Raw genomic sequence first — 9,860 nt, 5'->3', positions numbered from 1 at the left:
GTCCAAATCCACCCTATGTAATTACAACACAATGACACCCCATGACACAAGCTGCCCAAAAGGCACATAAATTTTATGGAATGGATACAATTACGGAATCTGGCAGCAATGGAGAGTTGCTCGTGCTCCTGGAGTTTCATAGAGCACTGCACTGAAGGAGTAAATGTGGAGCTGCAGGCAAACTTGCTTGCCCATCTTCTGGGTTCTTAYGCGGTATTTAACTGCTTAACCAAAGTAGCATAAGAATAAAGCTTTGAAGGAAGTATGTGTTAATTATTAACTGTTAGTATTGTTTGGCTTTGACAGCCAAAGAAATATTGTTCGTCTGTTGAAACACAAGGGTTAAGGCTGGATGCCAGTTTTTGATGTATCATTATCAGTGCAAAAATCTAAATGTAATTTCCTATATTCCTTTACATCTTCAGTTATTACTTTTACTAGTTATTACATATTGTACATCAAAGAGACTTTTTTTCCCCCTACATATAGTTCAGGGGTTTGCTCACATTTGCTCACACTGGAGAATTGAATACTTTGATAGCTTCTTATAGGAGTGTTGAAGATATTGTGGGATTAGGCTCAAGTTTATTACACAGGGACTGACAATGCTGTTGCTTTTAAGTTATTGTTATAGAGTTCTTGTTGCCTATATCTGTTGCTGGATGAATTTAACACATCCGGGCTGTAGTCAGGGCAAGAGTTTATGAGCATGTGACAAGCAAAAAGTCCCTTTGAGACCCTAACTGATGAAAGCATGAAAGTATTGCATTATCTTTGCTGCTTTCATACTATAGGGGCTAGGATGAAACTGATCTCACTTYTGAGTGGTGCTGCTTGTGATTAAGTTGCGATTTGTTTATACTWTTTTGAAATGGAAGATGGGCGGGAAACTGTTTCCAAATGTATCTTGCTGGCAATTCAGAGTTCAGAAAGGTAAGATATGTTTGTTTTCTTCCGCTTTTTGTTTTGCCCTTTTCCTAAAGCTATCTATGTTTAAGAGCTTTTCAAGATGTCTGTTTACTGAGCCTTTACAGTTTTTTGTTTAACTGAGAAACTGTTTCAAAGAGGGATTGCATTTAAGTTGCATTCCTTTCAGCAAGCCTTTCCCAATCTCCGGCAGCAGATCCTCAGTTAGAAGCTCACATATCATCATAGAAAACACTGCTTTTCTGACTTTAAGCAATATGCACAGGTAGCAGTAGACTCTGTTAATACTATCTTAAAAAAAAAAAAAAAAAAAAATCTTTCTGATACTACATGATGTCCTGCCTGTGATAGACCTGTGTGTATTTAGAACAGCAACTGAATTGCACAGTGTTGAAGGAGTTACTCATTTTTCTTTTGCAGAAGTTTTCAATTGGCTGCCCTTGTCTTTCTTACAAATTCAAGTAGTAACCTCGAGTAGTAACCTCATTCACATTTTGAGTTCCCACTTTTCAGTTTGTAGGCACAGGGATATTTTGCTTGAAGCTTCAAGTAATGTCAGGTAAAGGTCAGGGCATTATAATAACCTAGCCTTGAGCACAAATAAGTTGAACCTCTATCTGCCAAGAGATGACCTTTGATTTCTTTTTACCTGACAATAAGGGCCCTATTCAGAATTCCTCACTCTCACTTTACTTATGCAAAGCCCCGGGCACTTGAATGGATTTACTTCAGTGAAGAGAGTTACAAAAGTCCCTAAAGCAGGATGTGATGATGGCAGAGGCYTCTGTATTGTAGATGAGTTAGAAAAACTGGATTAGATTCAACATTTACTGGGTCAGAAAAGAGTAAAAGGTCAGAGTAGCTATTTTTTTTTTTTGTGATTTGTATGACTGCTGTGTTGGCTACTATAGAATAATACATTTTTTTTCTTATAATATTTTAGTAATTATTAGAAATAGTGCTAGGGAGGCCTGCATACTGTGTAACATCAATTCAAACCTAAATGGATTGAAAATGTTCTTTGTAAAATTTATTTAGCAACACCAAAAATAGCTTATGGCTTGCCTAGGAAGGCACAAACTAACCTCATTTATTTGGTAAATTGACTGCTTGTAAAATCCTCTGAATGGTTGGCCAGAATAATAAAGATCTAATCAAAACTCATGGAAGATAATGAACTGTAGATACGGCCATAGCGCCATGCATATTCTCAGTGGCTAGATCAGTAGTACTGTCTACTCATACTTTCCCCTTCTTGGTACCATGCTGCTCCAAGCACTGCTGGAGCTGTGAGATGCTGAGCGTAATAAACTGCTCTGCTCTAAGGTGGGATAAACTAGTTATCTAGACTAGTTTATCCTGAATAAAATTAAGTAAGTATCTTCTTACACTAGTGAGGAGGTAAGATGCAAACACGTTTTTATTATGCTGTGACTGAGCTGCACTGAATATTTCTGCTGTTTTGTTAAAAGGAGATGTCCATCAGTCTGTCTTTCTCTGCAAGCCTAAATAGGACTTTAAAAAAAAAGATTTTTTTTTTTTTTTTTCTCTCTTCAACCTGCCGGGCTTCTGCAGCTTTTGAGAATGGGGTTTCTTGGTGCTCGTATGTGTCAACTACAGTGAGCGACTTTGCAAGTAGTCTTGATCTGTTTTGTTGAAAGTCAGACTATAGAGGCTAGTCTTAAACCTGTTGTGAGGCAACTCTCTCTTGAAATCAGTGGCAGATTTGCTTAGAGGCTGGGGAAAAACTCACATCTAGAACCAACCCTGGAAAGGATGCCTGGGAGTTGAAAGGGAGCACTGTCTTCCTGACTCATTAGTTAATGTCTCAAGTAACACCATTAGGGAGGGTGGTAGTGGTTACTGGGGATTTTTGTGAGGATAAAATCTTTCTATCAGTTATAAACTCATTCTTCACAATTCTGTCAAACTCTTTCTTCCCCAAAAGGGAGATTTTAATATTTAGGTAGTAAAATGTTTTAACTGAGTTGCTGAATGATTGATAGCTTAAGATTCTTTCACTTATATTTGAAAGTATGATTAGCTTTGGTCTTTCAGTCAGGGACAGATATCTCTTGTAGGAGTGTAACAGTTTATGCAGTTTACATTAAATGGACTGAAATACTATCCTTCATGTGGACCACCAAAGCACATGAAGTGTAGCAGCAAGACAAGATCTGTAGGATGTCTAAAATCCCTTCCAAACTGACAGGGTAAGAATAAACAGCTCCTATTCTCCTCTCACAAAGGATCTTGTAGCTCAGTTGTTAAGTACAGGAGGCAGAAGGCACCACATGGCAATATGATGGATATGCTAGAAGTCCAAACTGAACCTGAACTGAACACAGTAGGAAAATTGCATTCAGTGGCTTCAGTCACAAGGAGTATGACTGAGAGCACAAATTCTTCCTCTCTTTCTGAACATATAAATTATGTCTCTCCTGTCACTAATCATACTGCAGTTTCCATTCTCTTTTTATAGAAACAATGCATACTGCTATCTGTTGTCTTTACCTCTCATTAATACTCAACAATTTAGTCTTTTCTTCTCTGCGAAGAAGTTCACCTAAAGAAGGTGCATCTCTGCAGACATACCTTTTTAAATGGTAAAACCTTAACACAACCACTGGGATCTGCTGCTGCTGTTTTCATTGCCTATGTAACTATCTGACAATGAACTTTTGTAAGACTTCATTTAAATCAAGCCTGGAGGGTAAGASTATTAAATGTCTATGTTGTCATGCTGGAGCTCTCATCTTTGTTTTATTGTGGATAGAAGCTTAAAAAACCCTTCTGTAGGAAACAGACCTTCACTTGGTTTTCTGAGTTTTACTCTTATTATTTATTTCTATGCACAATTTAATGTTTGCAAAAGATTTGCAAGATTTTTTTTGTCATTCCAGCAGTTGGCTCTGAGATTCATTTCATTGATAGTTTGCTATTTCATGTTCATTTTAAATTCTCTGGTGTTCTGTTTTAAAGCTACAAAAGAAATATTTAGTTTTACAGATCTCTCCTAAGACCTCTCATTAGACCTATTATTCATCATTCTGTAGAAACATAAAAGAAAGCAGTAAATTTTCAAAATTCATTGTTGCATGTCTTTTTGRCTCTGTGGGAAGTCAAATCAGACAGTTTTTTAATGAGAAATAAGTTAGAGTCTCATAATTCTTACAGTATTACTTAGCAACAAAGCAATTTAAACAATATTTAATAACTAGTTAATTTTGAGGTGTTACAAAGCTCTGAAATCTACCATGCAAGTTGCAGAAGCTCCATGATGTGCTGCATTTTTGTCCATGATCCAGCAGTTATCATCTGAGATGAATCTTAAGAACAAAGCATGGCACAAATCTTACTACAGGTTRTATGAATCAGGACAGTTGATTTGTTGTGGTTTACTAAGCAAAAGCACACTTAGGATAAATTGTTTGTCAGTTGTTTTTTTTTGGCAGTAACTAAAATACAGCCATCCCTTTGTGGGAGCCTGAGAAGCTTCTACTTCCTTGCACCTGCTTGGAAGTAGTTGGAAACTATATTACACTTGTATGCTGCACCGCTTGTAGAAGGTAGTGCCTAAATTTGAATTTTGGAGCTTCTAGAAAGACAGTGCTCCTCWGCCTGGCCCCTCTGTACAGAGCTGTGCCTGAAAGCGAATGCCTGGCTCTCTAATGAGAGCCACCTTGTAGCAATGCTGCTATCTGAGCAGTGGCTTTGCGGCCTGCAGGGAGAGACACTAAAGGGAAGAGGAGAGTCCCCCACAGTTGATGTTACTGGAGTTCTGGTCACTGTCTGTGTATGTTAGGTAGTATAAAATGTGTGTCAGCATTGTTTTTCCCTCCAATTATGGCAGTAGTTACATGAGCATTAGAATACTTGTCCTTGAAAATCTGTATCAAAAAGAATTTGATGAGTTGTTTTGGGACATGTGCCGACATTAATCTCCATTACAGAGATGTGGGCTCTCCATTGAGTCCCAGCAGTGCTTTGTGCATGGCTGTAGCAGCTTCAAGGCATGGGAGCAAGATAAGCATTTGGCTGTGGCCTCACATATCCATTTATAAGTGTAATTTCTTTGTCTATAAAGTAGACTAAGGCTGACATGGAACTGGCATGCTTTTTCTGAACTAGCAAGTAAGGTGTGATCCTTTTTTTTTTTTTTTTTTTTTTTTAACAGCAGAAACAACCTGATCTTCACTTGGGTATGTTTTTGAATGTTACATAATATTGTGACCAAAATCCATATTCACTGAAGCCCAGCCTTCTTAATTATGTTCCTTTTTTTTGAATGCTTGTGCATGTGTTAGCAATTTTTCATGAGCATCATGAAGATTGATTTTTATAATAAACTGTTTAAAAAATGAAAACATGACTTGTATTCTAACAGACAGAAGTTCTTATTAAACAGGCTGCTGGAAAACAATGTTTTTCCTCAGCAAAAGGAAGATATCATTTAACTACACAATAATTATGTAGTAGATCTGATTTTTAATTGATGAGATGTGTTTCTAAGAAATAACTGATTATACAGTTGAAGTATATTGTGCACTGGTTTCCTTGTACATGTGTCTTCTAGTACATATGCTGAAATATTTGTTTCCTGCAAGCTATTCAAATAGAATGTGTTATAATTCCTCGAGTGGGGCTAGTCAGTCCTTGGTTTTCATCCAAAAGATGCTAGTTTTCCTCTGAGAACCACCATGAACTGTCTAATGTAAACTGCAATTAAGTGCTGTTGCAAGCCTATCTTTTAAAGAGCTCAGACTGAGACAGTTGAGAAATAGAAGGTTCTCTATGACTTTGGAAAACATTTTGGACAATTTGTCCAAATCTGAAAGCAGTGTTTGTTAAGGAGGTGCTGAAAGGAGAATAAGGAAAGCTCATAGTTATTTGCAGTTAGAGAAATTAGTATTGCTGAAAGAGACTCAGAGAAATTTCTCGTATTCCTAGTTGCTCTGAAATGCACTTAATGTAATGTGAAAAAGTGCCATTGCTCAGATTTATACTGAAGAATTATACTTGGAGACAGAAATTCCTTGTTTATACTATTTCTCAATTAAAGAGTTCTAGGTGGGGTACTCCAGCTACTCTAACTTTGAGCAGACAACATCTATGGAACTGTTTTACGTGGGCTGTGGAGGGGGTTGTGAGGTTGGTCTTCTGAAACACCATTCTAGTCACTTAGTGGAACAGTAGCTAGGTAGCTACAGTGGCAACTGCTTGGAGGGGAAAAGCAAAACAAAACAAACCCTGTTCTTACTGCTCATTTTGTAGGCAAGATTATTTCAAGTTGTTTTATCTGTGACTTATCATAAGGATAAAGGATTTACCTATATTTTCAKTTGGTGCCTGTGGAGAGATCAAATATTTCTACCTTTACTTTCAGGCCAGTAAACCGTTCTCTTTGTTCTGTCTTTTAGTATCAATAACCAGATTAGTTTTGTTCAGGTTTATTGAACCGTTAATAGAGATTGTATTATGAAAAGCATCTTCACAAGGTAACTATCCTTTTCATATATCTTCCCTTTACCATCCTTGCTTAGGATTATTCAGGTTATAGCAAGAAAGTTTTTTAAAATGAGGCCCATCTTAACTGAAAATATTTGCAATCTGTCTTGTTAGAGATGATCATGTGTAAAGTACAGAGGTCTGATTAGTATTCCCTTTGGTAATTTGAGAATGTTTCTTACTGTGCTAAAACTGCTTTTTTATTTCCTTCAGCCGAGCTGACTCAGCTCAGGGTGCCAGTTTCTCACTGCCGCTCTGCTCCGAGTGCCAGTGGACACAGTGATTACTAGCAGATCTAGGGGCAGATCTAAGTCGGCAGCTGCTTTGGTTGGACAGAAGCAGACTATACTAGCTGAGCAGTGAGAAAGTATTTTCAGATGGCGGCAGAATTGCTTAATTCCCTAGGTCCTCATCTTTTGTAAGGTCTAGTTACTTTTTTCTCCATTACAGGTACAGAACAGCTATGGCAATGGTGAGAATTCCTTTAGCGAGGGAATCCTTCCAGGAGTAAGAGCTGGTGTAAGATTCCTGTGTCAGCCTCTTTAGTCAGAGAAGGGAAGGTAAGAAAGAACCACTGTGTGTCTTGGCTACCTTTGTGTTRTATTTTAGCTAATTGTGTACTAGGCTTCTTTTCACATTTGAGCAGATATGTGTGTGCATAATTTCTATACATCTCTAGCTGGTCCTATCAGCTGGTCTGTTGTATGTTTATTGTAGATATTTTATTTTTGCTTTTATTCTGCCTACAAATGCTTTTAGAAGAGTAGAGAAATCTTTTAAATAAAATATAACATCTAGCTTAGCTATAGGAAAATGTTAAAATTACATGGGAATCTGTGTAAATAAAATACCATCTACTCACAATAAAGGATAAAGGATATAGCTGTGCAAAAATTGCCTGCGAGTGGTCCCATGATATTTAGAATGTTAGGATAACTAATTGGCTTTCTCAAGCTGTCAGACCATTTCATATGAAGAAACTTCTTGAAGTTAATTAGCTGAGGAAGGGGCTTTCCGGGAAATTTTCCTCTTTCTTCATGGTCCTGTGTCTGTGACACCTGCACTGTTGGTGTGTTGCATAATTTAGTTTTGAGACATGTAATTTTGTTTGTATTTTACCAAATTTCTAGAATGACTTATGAGCATATCCTATTCATTTTTTAAAGACACTGGCATTCTCCATCCCTGCTCCTTTTTGACATCTCCTTTACATAAGTGTTTTTGTTTTCTAATTTCACTTTAAAATTAGACTTTCATCTGAGACCTGCTGATGAAGGTTAGAATATGATTACCAGTGGGATGCAAGGCAGCGGTGCAGGTGAGGTTGAGAGTGTCAGAGCAAATTTGAGTAAGTTTCAAGAAAGATGTTTCTCATTAGCTTGGAAATTAGTAGCCTAAATTACTAAGATTGGCAGCAGGCTGAAGGTGTTAGCTCACTTGCCTGTAAGAGGAGACTTGAATCAAGTTCTGCATAGTTGATATCTTCTGTGACCTGGTCACAGAGAGAGCAATATAGTTCTTCAGAAGTATTTGACCATGAGAATTTCCTGCACAGAATAAGTCTAGGTTTAAATCCTTGTTGTTTCTTGCTAGAACCTGGACAAAGACCAGGAGCACTTTGATTATGGAGCAGTGGTTATTTTGTTTTTGTTTTGTTTTTGTTTTATTTTTAGCTCCTTTTGCAATTTCTCAGATTTTGGTTTCATCSTAAGGGGAATGAAATGAGCAAGACTCCCGAAATGTCAGAAGATTTTAATGCAGTAGAGAAAGTSTGGTGTATGGGCAGTCGAGGATTTACTCTCCTACGAATGGGGATACTAGTGTGGGTCTTTACTTAGATAGATCTGCAGTGCTTTGAAGTACCTTATGGGAAGCCAATTTGACTTCTAYATTTGCAAGAGTTATTGCAGTGGCAAACCTGCTTTACACCTCACCAGGTTTGTGAAAGTTTCTTGCCAAAACTCATGTTATGTAATTCCTGCGTTAACTGCCCATCCATTTCAAGTATTCATTTTGCCCTAGATCTAATGGAGGAAGAATGATAGTTATGTTTGCAAATTTTCATATCAAAAGCACCAGTGGAAAATGGCTTTGCTTTCAATAGGCTATAAGCACCTTAGTACTTAAGTGCATTTTGAAGACAAGCTCTTAAGTCACTCTAGATGCTTGCAATTTTTTTACACTAATGATATTTCAGAAAAAGTAGATCTATGAGTTGCAGCAAGAAGTATTTGGAAAGGGCATTGTGAACAAAAAAAAAAAAAAAAAAAAAAAAAAAANAATAACCGCCAGCAACACTGGGGTGTTTCTTTTTCTTTTTTTCCCCTTTTTTTTTTCCCCTGGTTTCTTATTGAAAATACTTAATTAGTAAAACCTTTTCTACTTTTCAGAATGAAGTTTAATTTGCAAAATGGATTTGGCAAGTACACATTTTTTCTATGTGAGTTTCTATCACGTAACAATATTGTGTTGGGATCATGTCCCTGCCTACAAGGATGTAGGCTAAAAAGATTATTGTAGAGTGAAAAAACAGAAGAAGAGTGTACATCTGGAAAAAACAGAATCATGACAATGATGAGAACTTTAAACCATGTTGGTGACAATCGATGTTACATACATATTCTTCTGAAAGTGATATAAAAGGCCATTTGGCTCAGAATGGTAATTAAGATTCAGGTTGCAGGAAATGAAACATTTGTTTCCTTCACAATTCAGAGTGTCTGTTAGTAAATAGTTTCCTAGGGGATCTATCCAAATGCAATGTGCCAGTGGCCTCTGTATGCATTTGCCTAACATTTAAGATGATGTTGCTCCCTATGAAACTACAGGGCAAAAACACAAAAGATGACARGTGTTACAGGAGATCTAGGCTAAAAAAATGTTCAGAAATGTTTCCCATCTTAAAAATAAAAAGCTATATATTTTTAAAAGGTGAAATGGAAGAAATTTGAGAGGTTCTCTTCCGYCTTCTGATGCAACTGTAGAAGGAAAGGATAAATGTAGCTGCACTCTCCTACTCTCATTCTCATGACTAACTCAAGATTATTATGCTCAGAACTTCTGTTGTGATACTTTTCCAAGTTCATTGAAACAAGAAAAGCAAAATTGTTGAAGGAATGTTCCTTTAAAGTTGTTAGAAGTATTATGTGCTTGCTTACCATAAATTTGTCAGAAAATTTGTCCTTTGGCATTTCTTTAACTTTCATTTTTGTGACATATTCAGCTTTTCTAGTTCAATATACAATTCACATTTCCATACMATTCACATATGTAGCACCAGATCTTTAGTTTACCTGACTTTCTGAAAGGTCTTGTTGGCCTTGTCCTAGGCAGCTTTTAATTATTTGGCTGGCTGACAGGAGYTGAGAGTTCTTTATCTGTTAACAGCAATGTTCTCTTGTTTCTGTTCACTGCACTGCATTTCA

This window comes from Nothoprocta perdicaria, unplaced genomic scaffold (assembly GCF_003342845.1).
Source record: "Nothoprocta perdicaria isolate Ctin4 unplaced genomic scaffold, notPer1 scaffold_113, whole genome shotgun sequence".
Classification (NCBI taxonomy): domain Eukaryota; kingdom Metazoa; phylum Chordata; class Aves; order Tinamiformes; family Tinamidae; genus Nothoprocta; species Nothoprocta perdicaria.
The sequence above is the reverse complement of the archived record's forward strand: the minus strand, read 5'-3'. Positions refer to the sequence as shown.